The 20,795-nt window shown below is 37.3% G+C and overlaps 1 protein-coding gene across 1 annotated transcript in view; it reads left to right on the forward strand.

Moving 5' to 3' along the window:
* The window catches only part of FSTL4 (follistatin like 4), a 491,346-nt gene that overhangs the window by 139,150 nt on the left and 331,401 nt on the right, over nt 1-20,795 (forward strand). The window lies entirely within an intron of this gene.

A 20,795-nucleotide genomic window follows, 5' to 3' on the forward strand; every position in this document is an offset into this window, starting at 1 on the left:
TTTATTAAACAAAATGGGATATGATTATGACAATTCCAGCAGCTGAATTGTTTCTCACTTTGCATCAATTTACACCATGCACATTGGGTTGGAGTCTGGAGATTTTATATTATTTCTAAAAACCTGTTTATGATACAGTGAAGAGATATCTTCATTGGTTTTGGAGAAGCTTGTAGCTGGCTGTTTACAAAACAATCTCCTGAAATGCTATCAGTCTGAGAATCAGCTGGGCAGCCACTTACTCAGTGGGACTGGTAAAAGAAAACAACTTGAGTATAAAGAGTAGATGACAGAGACCTCATTTTATTGTTAAAGTGACGTTTCTGTGACCAGTCATTCCTGGTGAGTCAGCTATTTTTATGAATTCTGTGGTAACCATTTTTAAGAGCACTTGAAATGCTTTCATATGTATTCATTGACCCTTCCCCCCACAAAGGAATGCTTGCTACTATTCTGGAGGAATCAAAGGCAGATAATACTTTTATGAAATGATTTTAATATTGGTACGTATGAAGAGGCGGGTGGTGGAGAGAGAGCGAGAGACAGAGTGAGAGTGAGAGAGAGAGAGCACATTTGAACTTAAAGAGCTATTACAGATTTTGATAAAGAAGTTATTTCTGAAGATCTGCTTGCTGATTTCAGTCTTTTATATGTTTATGCATTTTGGCGTAAATTCTTGCCAGAACAGCTTATAAATATATTTCCTTTTTTAGATGTGGAATATCAGACATACCAACAGGCAGATGTGTAGATGCTCAGAGCCCCTCATTTATGTATGTATGTATGTATGTATGTAGAAAGAGGGGGGAGAGAGAAGTAAATAGTGTATAAGTGACAAATTAGATTTAAACTCCCCCAAATATCACTGAACAATTATTAGCAGATCAAAGGAGTTTTATTATCAGAAATAAACTATTCACGGATGCAAAATTGGAAGAGATTAAGAAAAATTATAAAAAATGAAAAACCCAAAAATAATAGTAGAATAGTGAAGAAGCTCAGATAGCAATAATTGCACATAGAAAGAAAAAAGCTTTAATTGTGGTTCAAAAAAAATTATTGATAATTAATATGGTAATATTATGAAATAGTAGAATAATAGACAAAAATTGGAGGTCACAAAGTATCAAAATTGAAGTTGTAAGATTATGATAAAGTGGCCATGGTAGTTCCAGTGATTATTGACACACTGAGTGCCCTACCAAAACTTCTTGAATGACAATTTCCATCTGTCAGTTACAAAAGGCCAAACTGTTTGGACATGCACATATATTACACCAACACATTGCAACTTACTAGTTTGGGAAGAACTTGATTCCTATGAATACCTGCTAAAGAACTGGCAGCTGTGATTTTCACATTATTGTAAATATAATAAACATCAGGAGCAACATTTGAACACCATTGTCATTGACAAAATTACCATCAGTCAATTGCAGAAGGCAGCTTTATTTGGAACAGCTTATGTTATGTGACATATCTTTAACAACATCAAACAACATCTCCCTATCCAAAATTATTGGGATAAATTCATTAGGTAAATAAAAACGCTAAACCAAGTGTAAACATTTGGCTGACTGTGCATGAACCATAAAAATAATAAACCACCTTGCTTGGAGCAGTCTGTAATCTTAGTCTACCTTAATATTCTTAGGTCTTTGGTTAGGACTTGAATTATTGAGTTTCCACCCGTCTTAGACTGGGAATCTAACTGTGGACTATCCTCACATGCTAATAATAAAAAAAATATGTGGCCACATGACACTTTCTGTACTGCCCAATAGATCCTACTATGTAAAATGCAGTATCATATAGCTTTATATATGTGAAGGATGGATTCCTCTAGATAACTTAGATGGGGGGGGAATCATATAAGATGCAATTTATACCCCTGAATCAGAAATAAAATATGCTTTAGTTTTTTGATTAAAAAATACAAAGTTTGTGAAGAAACTCTGCTGTTGGAACAGTAAACGTTATGAAAACTTCCTTTAGATAAATTACAAAAAAATAGAATTTATTATATAGGTGTCTCCATACTATTTTTATAAACTACCTTTCTGCCCCATTTAAGAAAATGATTTGCTATCTCAGACATAATAGAAGAAGGAAAACTGATCTGAAAATATAATGCTTAGAAAGATTCTGGCACAATCAAGAGCCGTGGGAAAAAATCCAGTGTTTAAAAAATACGGCTACAAAACAGTTAAGCCAGTGTCATTGAAAGAGAGCTCAACTCTCATTATCGGGAAGCATGAGAGGCACATCTGCATCTTATCAGATACTTGGCATATTAAATCCTAGGAACAGGAAAACAAACTCCTGTGATTAGAAAACAGTATGTGAATCAGCCCAGCAAGACCTGAAACAAATGATTGAAGCAGAGCTTCTCCGTCAGGAGAGCTGATCTCTGTTCTCTTGAGCTTAGCACTCGATCAGCTGCCAGAGCCAGATGACGGTATAAAGGAATGAATGCCGGAGTGAAAAGTGAGGACAATGGATGTTCTATTTCATTAACACTTTTGTAACCTATGGAACTTGCTATAAAAAAGGCTCTTTTGCTTCTTTTTTAATAGTGTCAAAAGGAAAATAGGTAAAGGAGTCCCATTGATTGTTGCATGGATTTTCTCTCTTCATGAATTCCCATGAGCCTTATCATTTTTAGCAGGGGATTAGAGTGGGCAGTGTCTTTTACTCAATTTTGATTCATGGGAACTGTCTCAATGGTGGGATTCAATTTTTTTTTACTACCGGTTCGGTGGGCATGGCTTGGTGGGTGAGGCATGGCTTGGTGGGTTGGTGGGTTGGCAGGGGAAGGTTATTGCAAAATCCCCATTTCCTCCCGATCAGCTGGGACTCATGAGGCAGAAAATAGATGGGGGCAGGGCCAGTCAGAGGTGGTATTTACCGGTTCTCCAAACTACTCAAAATTTCTGTTACTGGTTCTCCAGAACTTGTCAGAACCTGCTGAATACCACCTCTGAACTGTCTGGACAAGTGTACACACTTTCCTTGGAAATGTTTTTGGAAGTGGTTTGCTCTTGCATCCTTTCTAGAGTTGAAATGGGACTAGAACTCATAGTGACTCATTTTCTAGTCTGGTGCCTTTAACCCTACCCCAGATTGGCTATTCCTCTTTAGCACCACAACTGCACGATTTTATCACCTTTAATAGTTATTGTCACTTGTGAACAGTTGATCAAATTCAATAGGAGGAAATTGTGCACATGCTGAAAAAGGAAACAAAAAGGAAAGAGCTTACAAGACATGTGTGATTCATAAAATTATGGAATAAGACAGAATTTTAAAGGAAAAACTACACAGTATTTCTCAGTGTTCTCTGCGGTTTAACATCTTGGAAAAAGATGGGGAGAAGAAAGCAGCTGTGACTTCTACTTTTCTGGTCCTGTATTAGCCAAAAGTGAGGGAATCTAAAATCTAAAACTAGTGAAGGCACAGATCTTTAATGTGAACACTAGAAGCTGCTAAAATTCAAGTAATAACCAATAAATCACATTATTATATGATTTCATTAGAACCAGCAGTGATTAGTTGTAGTAAAATACATTTTTGTCACCATCATCTCACTTTGCCTTTATTCAGAATAATACATAACATTACTCAAATCCAAAACAAACTCCAGCCCTGCAAAATAGGGCACTATTATAAGAACTACACTTCAGAAAGCAAGCAGAATTTAAGGGAAATGGTTTTACAAAGATGAATATAAACCTGTGTATAAAGTGGTCTGAAGTGGGATATTTTTCTTTTCTTTCCTTGCTAATTCATGTTATTATTCCAGCTCTGAATAATGGTAAAGGATGATCACATTTCTTCTAGAATATATGTATTATATGTAATAATCAATGAGCCCTCAAAATATTGAATTTGTGTTCGAGGAAGGAAATCTATGTGAGCAATGAAGTTAAATTGATACAATATAGGTGGTAATTAATTAGATGTAGGTCTTGTTGATTGAGCTAATAAAACTATATCAGATAATTTCTACCAGCATCCAGATTAAATTATTTTGTTAACAAACTTTATTATCACACCACCAATGTTGTGCTATCTGTTAGGACGCTAACAGTGAAGCAAATGAAGTATTGATCTCACACATTTTTAGAGTAGCCCTTAGTGTATAAATACTCACTTGAAATTGTCAAAGGGTAAAATATACCTGAAAAATAAGGGAAAAGAAAGGATGGCCTTGGGGTTAAGAATGAAAGGCTATGGAAAGAGGTAATGAAAGATATAAAATAGAACAAGTCAAGCTTTGAGCAATCAGCTCCAGAGATATCATATCATGCTTTTAGAAACATTTAGCTCTAACAGTTTAATACCCAATTTTACTATGATCTATATATCCTGCTGCACAGCTAGATTTTATTTTTTTTGTATATGGGTAATCTCTGTTTTTGTGATAAAGAGAAAAATAAATTACATATATTAAATAATATGCTAACTTAATTGACTCGCTGAGTGGCTGACTAAGCTTTAAATTTATATATTTGGTAGTCAATTAAGTTCTGAAAAGACTTTATGAGAAAAGTAAGTCAGTTGTAATTTCTCAATCCTGCCAGTAAGTCAATAATACTAGGGTTCTTCTTTTTGGATTTAACATAATAACATATTCCTCTTTTGGGACTGAAGTCAGAAATGGGATTCCTCTTTTAGGACTTTTAGTGAACAGCTTAGTTGTTGGCCTGCCTCCTATCAGTAAACCTTATTAAATTGTTACATTTATCTTCATGATGTAAAAAAGTAAAGGTTCCCCTCACACATACGTGCTAGTTATTCCTGACTCTAGGGGGTGGTTTCAACTCCGTTTCAAAGCCGAAGAGCCAGCGCTGTCCGAAGACATCTCCGTGGTCATGTGGCCGGCATGACTAAACACCAAAGGCGCATTGAGCACTGTTACCTTCCCACTAAAGGTGGTCCCTATTTTTCCACTTGAATTTTTTACATGCTTTCGAACTGCTAGGTTGGCAGAAGCTGGGACATGTAACGCGGCACTAGCGATTCGAACCCCTGAACTGCTGACCTTTTGATTGACAAGCTCAGCATCTTGGCCACGGAGCCACTGCGTCCCCTATATCTTCATGGTGTAAATAATCCCAATTGCTTCTTTCTGTTCTATTTGCATTGGAAATCATAGAAACTAGATGGCTGATTTTGCGAGTCAATCTGGGTTCTTCCCTTGGACTTCAGAGAGAATTATTCTGCCCAAGGACTGTAGAAATTAACTTTATAATGCAACTCTGTACATACTTAACCCATAATACTGAGCAGACATATATAGGTACAGTATGATCTGGTAGATTGCATTCCTGTATGTATTACAGTTGATATCCAATTCCAGGTAACAGAAGAGAATGATTATTTTCCTTCCCTGTGTTTGTTCTATTGTGCTTGTTTTGTAAGTGGAACAGCTGTACACAATAGCCAATGAAAATAACAAAATAATACAACAAAATAATAACTCTTTTGGACTCGGTTGGTTTGAACATTTAAAATTATTCCCTGGGCATTAAGCATAGGCAAAAAATAATTTGTGGGGCCCTTGTGTTCTCCGGGCTTGGATGTTTTCTTGCATATGTTTCATTACCAAACTAGGTAACATCATCAAGGCTAGCAAGTATTCTTTTTTATCAGTAAAAAAATAATAACACCCTAGTTCTCATTTTAATAGGAATGATTCTGATTTGACCAACCCGAACTATTAAATAAAAAGGAAACAACTATTCTTCATTTTCCATGCTTTCCTAAATTTTTGCATTAATGCTCCGAGTGTCAACTGTCTGACTAGCGGACATAAAAGAAGTAGACACTTTAGGGAGTTTTGAATTCCCATAAGTAAAACTTTATTAGATAAACCATTTCGGCACTGAGGAATTAAAACCAGCTCTGCTTTTCCCACGCAAAATTTTGCTTAGTTAAACAATAGCTTCCCATTCTCCCCACCCCTGGGTGTTCACATTGGCCAATTTTGAGACGTCCTTTTGTTATGGGAAAAATCCACCTCCTTCTCAAGCACCTGCAGTCATGACCTTGATAGTTTCCAGGATCTCATGGTTTGTGCACAAAACCTCAGCATTCCATTTCACCCTTCCCTCTCCCCAGTTCAATGCCAAGTTGAATAGCATTAGGATTCAAAAGGAGCCAAGCAGTTCAATCTTGACATGGAGAGGAAAATCTGAAAGAAAATCATAGGGCCTCTGGTGGCTCAACAGACTAAGCAGTCTGTTATTAACACAGCTGCTTGCAATTACTGCAAGTTCAAGTCCCACCAGGCCCAAGGTTGACTCAGCCTTCCATCCTTTATAAGGTAGATAAAATGAGGACCCAGATTGTTGGGGCAATAAAAGTTGACTTTGTATATAATATACAAATGGATGAAGACTATTGCTTAACACAATGTAAGCCGCCCTGAGTCTTTGGAGAAGGGCGGGATATAAATTCAAATAAAAATAATAAATAAATAAATAAAATATACAAATTAAACAATTGATTAAAGATATTTCAAAAATTCAAGAAATATTTGTTTTAAAAAATCCTTTTCTTCTTCAGGGTTTTGTGAGCTAATACTAAATATAGCAGTTCCCTATCAGCTGCTTTGGGTTTCACTAAGGTTTCTTTTGAGTGACACCTCAATACTTTTGAGTGACACCTCAATAAATACTGAACCTGTAATCAAGAATTTCCTTAACTATGTTTACTGTATTGGAGAGATTCTTAGCCAAGTTTTAAAAGATTTACAATTACTCCTACTATAATTCTGGGATGCTGGACATAAATTATTCCACTTGCAAATTCCATCTCACAATGTTGAGGTGACTTAATTTATTGGTTCTGATTTTTAAAAATTTTAATATACCTATTAATAATGCTGGCACTAGCAATAATAAATCTTCACCTGGATATCTACAAAAGATATGACTTGAAATTAATGAAAATTGCTTGCAAAATATTTTCCTGTTAAGCAAATGAAGTTCTTGTTTGCAAAATTTGAAATTAATGCTATGAAACAAACTGCCTTACAATTTCTGTAAATTTAGGAAACAAGCAGGCACATTTCTGTGAGGGGAACTGCAGGGAAATAAAGCCAATTCAATCAACCTGCCCAAGGCATCTGATGGACCCAATGTGGTTTCAGAAGGTGCTTGGAATTTTCTAAAACTCTTATTACATAGTTTGGCAGAGGCTCTTATTGCAGTTTGTGCCTATGCAGCGTCTGTGTGCATGGATCTCATAGAGCTTCGTGATTCACCAAGGGGCTCAGAAAGATGAAGCAATGTGAGGCTTGGCCAGCATCGCGATGGAACGGACACAAACCCCGAGAGCTCCAGAGTGAGTGCCGATAACCCCCTTGAAATGGTGGTCCGTCTCGGACCATAGCTGCCCTGCAGGGGCTGCGAAGAATGAGGGAGCTGCTGGAGCAGACAGGGAAGTTGCAAATTCCCTGTAGCTCTGGCTTTTTTCCCTCGACCCAGTGAGGAGGACCGCAGCCATCACCAGCTGCTTGGAGTCAGGATGGCCACAAGAATGGGTAGGAGGATAAAGCACAAATATTGAATAAGATATTGAAGCTGGGTCAGTTAACACCAGCTCACGAGGAGGCACTTAAAGCAATTTTGCCAATAAGCATTAAAAGAAAAACTGAGAAACACCAGCTAATTTAAACAGGAAATGAAAACAGAAGGAAATAATTAAAGATACCTAAAACCCAACAAAAGGTGGCTTGGAACCTATCTCTGAAAAGAGACACAAACTGAAACAAAGGGAAAAAAATGTGGCTCCAAAATGAATACTTTTTTAATTGTGGATTGTAACTGCAGATTAAAGACTGACACCTAAAAGCAGAAGAAGAAACAGGAGGGAAATGTCTTTGTGATTTCAGGACAATTTCAAAGGATTTTAGTAACTAGATGGATGACCTTTAAGACTGATAACACCAAAGAATAAAATAGAAAGCAATACTAAAGACTGACACCTAAAGGCAGAAGAAGAAATACAGGAGGGGAATGTCTTTGTGATTTCAGGACATTTCAAAGGAACACTTTTGCAACAAGATGGCTGGCCTTTAAGACTCATAATTTCAAAGAATAAAGTTGAAAACAATGGACAATAAGGGAAGTAGACAAGTGTCATTTAAGCAAGAACTGCTTCCAGCAATGATAGAGAAGAATATAAAAAGCACATTATAACAATGTAAAATTAAAATCTGTATTAAAGATTAGAGAATTATAAAAATGGTGAGGAGAGGAGGAACAGGACAAACAAGGAATTTAATAAGTTAAGAAATATGCAGACTTTAAGCACATCTAGTAAAATTGAAATACTTTGAGATAAAACTTCCAATAGAATATTTGAATATGAGCATGGAACTATGTGAGAAATGGGATAGTGTTTGTTCCTTTTTATTTTGCTCTTTCTGTTTAGTTTATTATTTTAATATTTTTATTTGGAATGGGATTTTGAAATAAATAAGTGATGGGAGACCATTTAATTAAGGTGAGATTTAAGACAGGAGAGATTTTTATAGATATTACCTTGTTTTTATTTCTTTTTGTTACTGGTCTTTGATAATATTAGGGATAAATATGGCTGTGTTTTGTTCAATGAAGAAGGGAGGGGCAAGAAAGAGGACAAAAATGTGGGAACTAGATTTCATTAAATGCTATTCAGAATAAAGGAGTGGAATAGATGTTTTGATAGAAATGGGCTATAATAAAATTTGAAGAGGTGAAGGGAAAATATTGGATAAAAATACAATGAGGGGGTGAAATTTAAAATACGTTTAATTATGTGCCTGACTGATATCTTGTTCAACAAAAATCTGTGTGTGGTTTTTTCTTTTAAAAAAATAAAAAAAACTTTTTTTCAAAAAAAAAAGATGAAGCAATGTAAGAGACGCTTAGAGAGCCACTGGAGGAATACAAAGAGTGAACTGAGTGACACAGGTAAGAGCCTACATTAACCTCAACCTTGTGGCAATAAGGGCAGCAAAGCATATTTATGTCTACACCCCTATTGTAGGTAGCCAACTGGCAGGCCTGTTTTGTGTAATTAGGGGTCTCCTGAGTAAGAAGGAACTGGGGAACATTTGTAGGGTTGCTGTGAGGAATATTTTTGACATCTGTCAGATAAAGTCACTCAACTTTCTTCAGAGTTGGAGCCTGGCTGGGCAAATCTATTGGAGGTGACGAAGAAGCATCTGAGCCTAGTTATCTGGGAGGAGCTCAAGCTAGCTGTTTTTGAGCAAGTGGATAGGCCCTTGGGGCTGTGACTTCCAATGCTCCTAGGCTCATGGTTCCTGCTCAAGAAGCAGGTGGCAGCTATGGCTCGGGGGTTGGAGGCATTGCACAGATTTGTCTCATATGCCAATTGCACCCTTTCCTGGACCAGAGGACTTACTCATGGTCAGTCATGATGTCATCTCCATCTGGATTACTGCAATGCATTCTACATGGGGCTGCTCTTGAAGACCACCTGGAAACTTCAACTGGTCCAGAATGCAGCAACATGCACAGTAAGGAGAGGACCCTAGTTTTGCCCATGTAAAATTTCTGTTACATGAGATACATTGACTTCCAGTTTGCAAGTGCAATTCAAGGTGCTGGTCATCACCTTTAAAACCCTATATGGGCCAAGGTGTTTGCAGGAACACCTTTTCCTAAGGACTTCTGTCTATCCTACCAGGTCATAGAATTGGACATGCTTCCAATCCCCTTTCTCTTAATTATTATCTGATGAGAGCTAGGAAGCCAGCCTTTTCCATGGTAGACCCTGCCCTATGGAACACCTTGCCCCCTGAAGTTTGGCAGGCTTCCATCCTTTAAGCCTTCAATAAGGCTTTAAAGATTTGGGTCTCCCCTCCCCCAAGTGTTGGGAGAAAATTACATGATCACACATTAGAACTGATGGATGCCAGGGTTTGTTGTTTTTGATGTTTCATTCAATTGAGCTTTATAGAGTTTTAAAATGATCTTATATGGTTTTTTTTTTGTTTTTTTTTTACTGGGTGCTACCCAGAGTTTGTTTAAAGATAGGAGATTGCAAAAAATGTTTGAAAAAAAAAATAAATTAGGAAGGAATTAAAAATTAAGCTGTCATCATATAATGCCATTATAGTTTGCCTATAAGTGAAGTATTGTGTCTAGCTCTGGTTCCTGTATTTGAAAAAGAATTTTATCAGATCTGCGAAAATACAGAACACAGCAACCAAAAAGATCAGGGCACTCTAACATCCTCCATATGTGCAAAGATTTTACTGAGGTTGTAAAATCATACATGACATGAAGAAAGTTGACAGTATTAGGACCAGGCATAAGCAGTGAACCTGACTGAAAGCATAGTTTTAATAGACAAATGTCAGACAGTACATAATTAATTTATACTAACATTCATTGCCACAAGATATGATAATGGTCACTGACCTGGATGGCTTTAAAAAGAGTATTAAATAAATTCTAGTCCTATTAAGTCTATTTAAGAGGATAGGCTTGATGTCGGCTGGACAAGTCACTGTTACCATGGGTTGAGGACAGCATACTTCCAAATATCAGTTCAGGTTTCTTCACAGTATGAGAGAATATGTCACTGTTTTCTATCTGTTTTCTGCTTATGATGATCTCAGAGATATCTCAAGAGGTTCTCTTCCAGATACACTTCGAAAATAAAAATGGCAGGTGGCACTTAATTTTGAAGCTGTGTTGAAGCTGAGAAAAAAGTAGACAGCATATTGGAAGTCTGGCAGAATGCTAGTGGGTGAGATGAAAGTAGTGAGCGTGCATGTGTATTGAACCCTTGAATACTTTTGATATTTTACTTATGCCTATGCTGAAATTTTGAAGTCAGGGTAGATTTTTCTGAGCTTCACCTGTTTGCCCTCTATAAAAACATATTGTGTCCTCTGAGAAGGTCCGTATGTGATTGATATTTGGATCTCACACTTTACCCTTGCCTTGTATTCAATTTCTTGGCTGAGTTATTTGTCTTTGAGGCTCAACCATTTGCCTGCTGAGAATTAGGGCTTTTCTGTTTTTATTCTGTTCTGTTGTTGTGAGCCACTCTGGATCATCATGTGAGATAGGCATCCATATAGGTTCTGTGAATAAACTAACTATGGAATCTACCAGGGAACAAAGCTTCTGCAGCTTGGAATTCAGATATTACCTTTATTTTTTATTTTAGTTCTTAAGAATTTTTTTTTAGTTTTAGCAGGGTTTGTGTGTGTGTGTGTGTGTGTAAAAATGCATGGTTTATGCCAGTATCAGTTATCACAATGGCTATATTATAAATGATAACTTTCTTTTAACATTGTAGATGTACCCATTGGTTCAAAAACTTTGGAAATTCTTGATCTAGGCAGTGCAGAAAAAACACATATGCATTTTTTTTGTACAATCCTCAAATTTGTGAGGATAGATAGATAGATAGATAGATAGATAGATAGATAGATAGATAGATAGATAGTCCTTTGAGTTCAAAGAAGATACACTGCTGTGCAGCTCATCTGTGGACAGTTTTAGTCTGGAAGCAAAAAGAGTGGCACAATGGAGGAACTGGAAGTAATTGTTGGTATCCTTCTATGATGCCACTCATGGTTTTTTTTGTCAGCTTTTGTCAGTGCCTGTCTTCAAATTCAGTGGACACTTCAGAGTACACAGTTTGCCAGGGGGTTCTGTCAGCAGCCACAGCTTCTACCATCCTTTTTGGATGTTACAGTGGCATAGGATTTCCTTCAGAGTGTCTTTTTTAGTGTTTACATGGACAATCTCAAGTTCTCTTCCCAGTCTCCACTATATCTGGAAGTAATTGGGAAGGCGTAAGGTGGCCATTCTGATTACGTGTCCCACCTACTGCATCTGGGCTGTGAAACTCAGAGACTCAATGCTGATAGATTTCATGCAATCCAGGACATCCATGTTGGAGACATGGTCCTGCCAACAAAATGCCAAAGATGGAACAGAGAGGGCGCATGTGACATTTTTCTAGTTGTTTGATGTGTCATCAGTACAGAGTCCAGGACTCACATCAGTGATGGGTTGCTCCCAGTTCACACCGGTTCAGGAGAACCGGTAGTAATGGTGGCAGGAGGCTCCACCCACCCACCCAGAAGTCATTAAATACATTCTGTACATGCGCAGAAGTGAGTGAACTGGTAGTAGAGGTAAGTAAAACCCACCACTGATTCACATCCATGTAGGAGAGAAGGGTTAACCATAGCTCTATAGGTTTTCAGCTTTGTGTAGATACAGATGTTGTTTGCAGTCATCCTAGAATCTGTCTGTCCTTCTGACCCTGGACTCTGTTTCTTGGTCCAAAATCCCATTGCTCCCAATACCTCCCAACTATTTGAAACTGTTTATATTTGTCAGCCGGCTGTCATCAATAATGATGTTTGGTTCTATGAGGATAGTATTTGGCATGGATTGGTAAAGTACTTCAGTCTTGTTCAGGCTAATAGTCAGGCCAAAGAGCATAGCGGCATCTGAGAATTTGTTAAGCATCAACTGTAGATCATTATCTTTGTGTGTCAGGATGCACAGTCATCAGAAAGAAGGTTTCTTGAATGTCTATATGGGGGCAGTTTATCTGTGCATTCAAGTGGCAAAGGTCAAACAAAGACAAGCCCAATTGGTATCTGATGTACGTTCCTTTCTTCAGACCCTGAACAGCATATGACAAGATGTAAGCAAAAAACAGATTGAACAGGTCTGCTCCACCCCACTGGAAATGGCACGTGCAGCTTTGATGTATCGCCATTGTAAAGGTCCTGTCCTGTCATTCCATTGTGCAGTAGATGAATCATCTTCACAAATTTCCTGGGGCATTCATAATGTCACAGGATGGTCCAGAGAGCTTCCCTGTGTACAATGTCAAACCCATTTGTCAGGTCAAGGAAGACAGAGTAAAGATGTTTGTCCTGATTTTTATGTACTTTTCCTTGATTTGTCCCATGGCAGATACCACGTCTGCTGTACTCCACTCTGGATGAAAGTCACACTGCTCCTCTGGGAGGTTACTTTCTGAGACAATGACAAGTCTGTTCAGAAGAATGCAGGCAAAAGATCTTGCCTACAATGGACAGCAGTGAAATATCCCTATAGTTTCCGCAATCTGATTTGTTTCCCTTATTTTTATAGAGAGCCATGGTGGAGAAAACCATTACAGAAGTCACCGGGCATCTCCTCTGTGACCCACATGTCTTCTAAGATACTTTGAAATGCCCGAACCTAAGCAATGGATGTAGTGCAATCCTGCCAGTTGCTTTGAGCTCATCTGAAATATTGCTTTCTTGGTCTCATCAGTAGAGGGAGGCAAGTCTAGGATATCCAAGACTTATAGCTGAGGAATATGCTCTGTGACATCAAGGTCAATTCTGCATGGCCTATAGAGTGGAAAAGTGTTCAGCCCAGATGTTTTTTAGTCTTTCCTGATCTTTGATGAAATTTCCCCCATAAGGTGACAGCAAGGGAGAGAGCATCCTAATTTAGAAGGACCTTAATCTGTCTTTATGGCACCAAAGAAGTCTTTGATAGCATACATGACAGCATAGTACTCCATCTGCTCAACATTCTCTGATGTCATTTGTCTTGTATTACTTGCAATTCTGCCTGTACTTTAGATTGCAGATATTAAACTTGTCGTTCTTTAAGACAGTATGGATCATTTTGCCGGTCTGTATAGGACTTGCTCTTGGCCTGGAGACTTGCTAAAATGTTCTTCTGGCTTTCATTAAATCGGCCCTGGGGCATCTGAGTTTTCAGTCCAAGTACAGTTGTTTGCAGGCTGCATGATGGTATCTTTAAACTGCATCCACTTTTCAGAACAGGTTCCTACAAGTGGAAAACTAGACCACATGTTTTTCATCTTAAAAATGTACATCTTGAAAAAATGTACATCTTGAAAATGTTGGCCTCAGTCTTTCAGTGTGCCAATGTTGAATGATGTTCTGAGAGTCCTTGGCTGCTTGCAGTACATGCAGGTTGACGAACAACTGGACCAGCCTGTAATCAGACCAGCATTCAGCACTTGACATGGGCTGGGTGATGGGGACATCTCTAAGGTTGTGCTGATGTAGTTTGACATAGTCAAGTAGGTGCCAGTGTTTATACCTGGAATGCATCTATGTTGTTTTGTACTGGTTTGCAAGTCTGATCATTGTATTTGTGATGCACAAGTTGTGCTCAGTACATTTGCCCAGAAGCAGAAGACCATTACTGTTTAGTTTTCCTACTCCATGTTTCCCAAAAACTTCATTCCAGTTGTTGTTGCTGTCTGTCCCACCCCGATGTCAACTTTCAACAGTGAGCATATTCCCATCAGTTCAAAAAGTTTGAAAATATCTGATCTAGGCAGTCTGTATATCTCTCTAAGCATTTTGTGTATCATCCTAAGATTTGTGAGCATAATTCTATAAATTATAGCTGAAAGGTTCTTAGTTCCTCATGTAATGTACCCTGGTTCTAAATATCTTCTTTCCCTATTTCAATTCCCAGACTATTCTTAAATTTTAAACAAAGCAGATAACATGCTATAGTTCCCCTCTGAGATTCCTATTATCACTTTCCTGTATAATTTTATTTAATTTATATATCAAATTTAGAGAGTGCCCATCTCACTTATGAAGGGACATGTTGCTATCCTTTTCTGTATCCAATGTAGGTAATATGCCTGGATGTAGGTAATATGCCATAAAAATGCATGTGACTTCCAGATTTCCTTACCACCTGAAAGACTAGGCTGTACGTTTTAAACTAAAATCTGGTTGAGCTATACAGAAGTGCAATACCATTTACTGGTGGCGAATACTTTGTAAATTTGCCTAGTATAAAGCAAGAATTGCATTTGGTGTGGATGTATTCTCCTTCTAAATTGGTATGTTATTGTTGCAAAAAAGAGTCATCCTGGATTATTATTTTTTGTTCCATTTGTATCATAATTGTGATGTATTAGCATGAGTTGCCTCTAATGTTAGACCTGAGGCACTTCTCAGAAATTATGTCTTTCTTTTCCTATGGCAATGACAAAAAGGCATACTTTGGTTTGCTCCTTGAAAAGAAGCAAGTTAAATTTGCATATGACTAAATTTATAGTGCTCCAAAGCATCATTTTACCTGAGGAACAATTGTAAATATGCATTGCAAAGGAAACGGGAGAAGAAAGCTCCCTTGTCAGAATCACTGGTTTGTTATCCTTATAAGCAAAGTAAATTATACACGCTGAATACAAGGGGAGACATGCAAGATATTTAAATTTACTTTATCAGTAATTACTCTTTACGAGTAATTAATATGTAATGCATGCATGAGAAGCTTTCCTATAATTAATGATGTAATGCACACTGGTTTAGAGAAGATTGGTGTTCCCAGTTGCCTTCTCTTCACCTTTCCAAGAAGGATACGTCAGCCTGTTCTTACTGAAAATATATTGTCAAACGGGAGCTTTCCAATCTTCATTTCCAAGAACAACGTGGCCTCCCTCCAGTTTTATTGGCAAGACTCTCACCATTCTTTATGTTAGATTAGCTACTTAAGTTACTATTTGAATAAAACTTCGGGGGATGCTTTTCCTAAGTGATGTTGGTGCTGTCTTTTTAATTCATTTTCATGATGGCTATCAAGAGGCTTCTGTGTTAGTTGTTACTCAGTACAGATGTGTAAATCTTATCTATCTCTTGGATAATCAAATGAAGTACAGTTTTGAAGCGGTGCCTGCAAAGCAGCCTTCTAACCAATTGTTCAGATTTTTTTAAAAAAAAAAAAATTAGTCACTGGAGCATATAAATTTATTTAGTTAACTTATATGCTGCCCATCTCACCAGAGAAATCTGTTATTTCTAGATTTAACAAATGGCTTTTTGCTAATGTAGGCATCTTAGATATAGGAAGTTGTGCTATAAGGGAAAGAAATCATCAGAAACTAAGCATATTCTTTATGTTCCCATAGAAAGCAATTAGAACAAATTATGGCTTTCATTTGGGCTGGCTCAGGCCAATTGAATTTATGCAAAACATACTTGTTACTGAAATCCAGATATTCTTAACAGCATTAATTTGAAAACAAATATTTAATTGTACTTGATGAGGGAGGCAAAAGTTCCTTTCTATAATATAACAGAGAAGCTCCTATCTTGGGCCACACTTCCTAAATTTAATTAGTGTTAAAAAGTGGCTTGTTTTGTAAGATGATCCATTTTTAACCCTAGAAAATTGCTTTCCTTATGACTAATAAATTAAACAAATTATATCTTTTTCATACACTGTGGTGGGCTCATAAATCCTCCAAGCAGTTAGCTACTAGTTCCACTTGATTACCTTTTCCATTACTGTTTTTTATAATCCTTGCAGGAGTGGGAAATTCATTCGGTTTTAATAACAAGAGAGAAAAATTGATGAGAGGCTTGTTTAATTAGTGAAGGACATCCTGGATTTTTTCATTGTCTCAGAGGCTGAGAAGTGAACTGATAGACAGATCACTTTTGTGCTTTGGCTGATAAGCCTACTCATCTCTTTTTAAGTATTCAAGTGTACTTCAGGAGGCACTGTGGCTTTAAAGGGATGCATTCTGCTATAAAGAGGCATCACCTGGGACAGCAGGGCTTCTAAGACACTTTACCTAATAGAGTAGAAGACTGAGGTCAAAAGTTAGTTGAGAGCTATTGCTCACCACTTCACTAATTAAGAATGCTTTTGAAAATCCTCTTCTGAAGCTTCTTGTAACAGGACCTCCTTGTTGTGAGACACAGCTAAAATAATTCTTATTGCCCGAATAACATCTCAAAACCAAAGCTATTTTTTTATATATAGATATATCACGAGGTATGGATCTCTGAATTTGTTCTGTGCCTGAACAGCTGTTCAATCCTAGTCTTATTTCAGAAGAAAGAAGAAAAACTAGAAGATACCATGACTTGAACATGCTTATATCTAAGGCCAAAATGGTGGCCCAAAGAGACACCCAGATGATTTCCTCCCATCATCCTTTCCCTCGCTGGGATTTATTTTCCTGCTTAAAATCTCAACACTCTAGTAACTAGTAAATGGGCATCAGTAACACATATTTACATTAAATTTATGTTCACTTTTTTGCTGATCTGTTGGAGAAACAGCTGATCTGTTGGAGAAACAGCCATCTCATTTCCCACTCCTTGTCAGTATGAATACAGAAGTGGTTGAGGGATAACTAGAATTGTAATAAGCCTAAGAGAAGTAGAAAGCAGTCAACTAAACACTGACAGAGGTTGACATCAGATAAGAGAAGTAAAATTCTAAGATAGCTTGGAAAAGAGAAAAAACAAACAATATATGATTTGAAGACTCTTATGGGAGGGGCCAATCATCTCTTGGCCCTACCCCTGAGTTGTCCTCTTTGCTTGAGCTGCTCTTGCCTTCTGGTAGCTCTTCTCATGCGTGCATTAGGAATAGACTCCTCCTGTTTCTCTGCCTCACTACTGTCAGTTTATCACTCCCCAATAGCCCTGGCCCCACCTCAGCCTCCAACACAGAGCCCTCATCTGGGCCTTCCCCAGCCTCCAGGACTGGCCCACACTCTTCCTCAACCTCATCTCTGTCTGACTCCGTTGCCAGCTCCGCAGGCTGCTGGGGGACCACAATACTCAGCTGGTTTTCTTGCCTAAGGAAGAACCAGAACTCAGTCTCTTGGTTTCTAAATGAATACACCAAACTGACTTTCCAAAATCTCTCTAAATCATTGGTCCCAGGTAGGAGCTGAAAGTAAAGTTACTTAACTCCAAATAGGATAGCAAATGAGGATAGCAAATGTTTCCTCTAGAATATGTTACTTTGAGTTTATTTTGAGTTTACAGCAAAGTATGTGGATCATAAATGATTAAGTTAGGCTTGCTGCCTGTCTGCTAACAAAGTTCCAGAAGTATGGATTTCTGTAGACATATCATATCCATTGTAGAATTACTATAATGATGCTCAGAACAAGAGCACTCTGGATTAGAGTTGGGTGGCAAAAAAGGTTTAGGGAAACTTTTGGCTGCTGTGTTGTAATAGTTTAAAATAGTGTTTCTCAACCTTAGCAACTTTAAGATGTGTGGAGTTCACCTCCCAGAGTCCCCCAGAATTTGAGAACTGATGTTAGAACTGAGCTGAAGCTTCTTGGATGAGAAATGAAACAATTTCAAAGTAAAAAACCCGGAAAGTCCAGATACCTTTTGGAAAAAGCACCTTGGTACAATAAACAGACTAGTGCTTTATTGAAGTTAGTTTACTGCCAAATGTTTTTTGCCCATAGTCTACTTCATCTAACTAATACTTTAATGGGTATTTCTAGTCCCGGACTAGAGAAATGTAAAGGATGCCATTATTTCTTCATTATTTTTAAAATGATGAACATGATGTAACTATGCAGATTTCTCCACGGTAATAAAAAGTTATTTCTGGACAGTCCCATAACAAACACTTAATTCTGGGGATTAGAAAAGATTTGGAAGTCTTCCAACACCCCAGCTTCTTATCTTTCTTTAACTCTCATCACCTGCAGGTGCTGTTTTTGAATGTTGTAGGTGAGTTTGACATTTTTTGACATGGGAAAAATGCAGTAAGTTTATGCAAAATGTTCAAATGTGGATATTTTCACCTGCATTACCAAGGTTTCTGGGCAAGCAAGGCCACTCTTAAAAGAATGGAAAGGATGAGATGGACTAAAGTTCCTACCAAAGCATTTGTTTGCTGGATGATTATATTATAGTTCAGATATTTTGCAATATGGACTGGCATCTTTTTTTGGTCTTTTATTCTATCATTAATTTTCAGCATGATGATACATATTAATATGGCATTGGGATTAGATTAGCAATGCTACATTTGTTTTCCAACTAGCCAGTTTGGTCTAGTAGTTAAGGCTCCAGGCTAGAAATTAGGATATTGTGAGTTCAAGTCCCTTTTTAAGCCATGAAAATCAGCTGGGTGATTTTGAGCCAGTCACACTCTCTCAGCCCAATTCACCTCCCAAGATTGTTGTGGGGAAAATAGTAGGGGGAAGATGTGTTGGATAGGTTTTCTGCCTTGAGTTATTTGTAAAAATAATAAAGGTGGGATTCAAATAAATAAAGTACAGGTAGTCCCTGATTCACAACCGTTTGTTTAGTGACTGTTTGAAGTTAGAATGTCACTGAAAAAAGTGACTTATGACTGTTTTTCACACAACTGTTACACCCTGTGGTCATATGATCAGAATTTGGAAGCTTGACAACTGGCATGTATTTAGGATGGTTGCAGTGTCCAGGGGTCATGTTATCACTTTTTGCAACCTTCTGACAAGCAAAACCAGTGGGGAAGCTGGATTCACTTAACAACCATGTTACTAATTCAACAACTGAAATGATTCATTTAACAACTGTGGCAAGAAAGGTCATTAAATGGGGTGAAATTCACTTAACAACTGTCTTGCTTAGCAACATAAATTTTGGGCTCAATTGTAGCGGTAAATTGAGGTCTACCTATAGATTGTAGGTAGATCTTTGCTGTGAAGTTGTAGCTTCTTTTAAAAGTTACACCCTAAAGGTTAACTCCCTAATCTGTTGCTGCTTTTAAATATTCCCTTTTTTTTTCATTAAGCAATGACATTCGTTTCTTGTCATTAAGCAATGACCAAAATATTTTGATGAATCATACAATTCCTCCTGCACACATATTTTTGGGAGGCTTATGGAGAGATTTGGCAAGCAGACTTGTCTCACCCTCCCCTCTCCAGGAAGATAGTTTAAAGCTTCCCAGTCTATATTAGTCCAGAAACCAGCTTGAATGCATGTGCTGATTCTTTATTTTTAAAAAAAAAAACCTTCAGAAGAAAATTTCAATTCTTTTTTTAAATGTAATAATGAATTTGATGATTAATGCTGTGCTCATTTTCTTCTGAAGGGCTTCTGTATTCAGTACTGAACAATGCGTTTAAGCATTGTATATCCTGTAATTGGAAGCGACCTTGGCAAGTCAGATTGTATATAGGTTACTATTAGCATTTCCATGAATATTGTTTCAGGGGCACATTGAACAATTAGTAAAGCGAATAAAGGATATTCAGATATGCCACTTAGGGACTGTAATTTTCATGCCACTTGGACACTTTGACCTTCTAGTTTATTATGATTCAGGAAAAATGTCAATACTTCTCAGCTTCTCCAAGCCCTGTGGAATTTTAATGAGTTATTGAGTGAAGCAGTTAAGCCTCCAATACCAGATACCTTTCCTTTCAGTCCACAGTGGTGAAAATAAAGGTTTAACTACACTTGTCAGGAATATATATATATATATATATATATATATATATATATATATATATATATATATATATATATATATTCATTTTTAAACATAGTGAAGCTATTGATTTATGTCATTTGATATATCAAATCAATATGGGCTTCAGTTAGATGAGAATCTCTGTTTTCTATACTGAAACTTTTTGAAACAATGACAACGAGAAGCTGCGAGAGAGTTAGAACAAACAAATATACTGAAAATCAGCCATTGTTTTGATTCTGTTTTTTACATCATCCTTAGTGATTCTCTAACTAATGCTTATTATAATTAGCAGTACACAATAATCTTCTAATTGTCAAAAATTATGCTAATGATTGGAGACTGACAATGTCAGTCAACTCAGTTGTATATTTAAAAATAAGGCTGTTCATGAACAACCAAACAGCTTTGTCAGATTCTTATTTTAAACTATTGATTTGGGGAGTGTTTTACTCCAATTTATTCCATCTGCATGAGCATTAATTATGAACTCTGTACATCCACTGCTCATAA

The sequence above is a fragment of the Ahaetulla prasina genome, chromosome 2 (assembly GCF_028640845.1).
Source record: "Ahaetulla prasina isolate Xishuangbanna chromosome 2, ASM2864084v1, whole genome shotgun sequence".
NCBI lineage: Eukaryota > Metazoa > Chordata > Lepidosauria > Squamata > Colubridae > Ahaetulla > Ahaetulla prasina.